The sequence below is a fragment of the Macrotis lagotis genome, chromosome 6 (genome assembly GCF_037893015.1).
Source record: "Macrotis lagotis isolate mMagLag1 chromosome 6, bilby.v1.9.chrom.fasta, whole genome shotgun sequence".
In the NCBI taxonomy this organism is placed as follows: Eukaryota; Metazoa; Chordata; class Mammalia; order Peramelemorphia; family Peramelidae; genus Macrotis; species Macrotis lagotis.
Window position 1 is genome coordinate 113,049,713 of NC_133663.1, and position 2,151 is coordinate 113,051,863.

Below are 2,151 nucleotides of genomic sequence, written 5' to 3' on the forward strand. Positions count from 1 at the left end.
CAAACCATACCTGGATAGAAATTCTCTCTACAATATATCTGGTAGGTAGTCATCTAGTCACTGTTTGAGTCTTCTAGTTGCAAAATATAAAGTACAAGGTTATCCAATCCATTGTAAATTGTGTGCTACTGGGGTTAAGGAGACCAGGACTAAACCATAAATAGTGGCATCATCAGGAATTAGCCATTTAGGTTGACTTTGCCTCCTTAAGTCTTCTGTATATGGGGAAGATAAGGTCAGACCTTACTTTCCTCATAGGAACATTGTTAGAATAAATGAGACAATGTATATCAACATGCAGCACTCCTCATAAGACAAACGAACTACAAAATAAAATTATTATTGTTGTTACTGTTGCCACTGCTGTTGTATAGTGCATAGAGACAATCTAAAAAGTCAATTTATCAATTGTATGACAATTATCTGTTACATGAGGCAAAATAAGCACATCATTTCAATAATTCTCTTCCATTCTGTTCAGATCTCTATATAAATACAGTCATTCTATCTATTTCATTACAAATTTGTGGTGTTTTCTAATTCATTAATATCATAGATTTTTAAAATCAGAACTTAGCTGTTTATGCTATTGCAACTGAATCTTTCTCTATTCTCTTCTTCCCCTTCAAGTTATGAAATAATTTTGAATAATGAAAGGGACAATCTCTCCCAGCTGGACTTGGTGGCAGGCCACAGATGCAGTAATATGTCGTGCAGAAAGTTCTCCACTTCCAGGCATGAATCTCTGGGTTTCCCACCTTGAAAGAAAAGCAGCCAGCACCAGAGCACAGTGAAGAGCTTTCCCAAAGATGACTCCACCAAACCCATCCACCTGACTGCCTTTCTGGGTTTCAAGGTGGGCATGACACACATCGCTTGAGAGGTGGTCTGGCTCAAAGGTCAAAAGAAGGAAGTTGTGGAGGCTGTCCACCATTGTGGAGACACCCCCCATGGTCATTGTAGGCATCACAGGCTATGTGCAAACTCCACAAGGATACCAGAGTTTCAAAACCATCTTTGCTGAGCACATCAGTGATGAGTGTAAGAGGTGATTCTACAAGAACTGGAATAAGTCCAAGAAGAAGGCCTTCACCAAGTACTGCAAGAAGCAGCAAGATGATGATGGCAAGAAGCAATTGGAGAAAGACTTCAACAGCATGAAGTTCAACTTCAACATGCTAGGTGATCTGAGTCATTGCCTACACCCAGATGTGCCTGTACTCTCTGAGGCAGAAGAAATTTCACCTGTTGGAGATCCAGGTGAATGGTAGCAGCATGTATGAGGAACTGGACTGGACTAGCAAGAAGTTGGAGCAGCAGATGCCTGTGTCCACTGTATTTAGACAAGATGAGATGATTGATGTCATCAGAGTGACCAAGGGCAAGAGTTGAAAAGGTGTTACCAGCTGCTGATACATAAAGAAACTGCCCGCAAAAACCCACAGAGGCCTACATAGGGTGGCATGTATTAGAGCCTGGAATCCTGTCTATGTGGCCTTCTCTGTTGCTAGGGCTCATCAGAAGGGCTATGACCATCACACTGAGATCAGCAAGAAGATCTCCAAGATTGGCCAGGGCTATCAGATAAAGGATGGCAAACTGATCAAAAATGCCTCCACTGACTACAATCTGTCTGACAAAAGTATCAATCCTCTGGGAGGTTTTGTCCACTATGGTGAAGTGACCAATTACTTTATCATGCAGAAAGGTTGTGTCATTGGGACCAAGAAGCAGACCCTCAGCCTAAGAAAGTCTCTGCTGGTACAGACCAAATGCTGTGCCCTGGAGAAGATTGACTTGAACTTTATCAACACCACTTCCAAATTTGGCCACAGTCACTTCCAGACTGTGTAAAACAAGAAAGCTTTCATGGGACCACTCAAAAAGGATCATGTTGTGAAGGAAGAGGCTGCATAGGGATTTTAAACCAACTTGGAGCTGGTAGATTCTCAATAACTGGAAATTATTTTTTTAAAAATAGAATGAAAGGGACAAGATGTGTTAAATAACATCTGGACTTATGAAGAAGAGTAAAGAAGAGAATAAATATTTATATAACCTCTACTATTTGGCAGGTTACTATGCTAAAGCACTTTTTTGTTTGCTTGTTTTTCATTTGAGATCCATTTCTCATTTGACATTCACAACCAC

General features: G+C 40.6%; 1 pseudogene; it reads left to right on the plus strand.

The window, feature by feature from the left end:
- Nucleotides 1-706: 706 nt before the first annotated feature.
- Nucleotides 707-1,917, plus strand: LOC141491790 (large ribosomal subunit protein uL3-like; annotated as a pseudogene).
- Nucleotides 1,918-2,151: the final 234 nt, after the last annotated feature.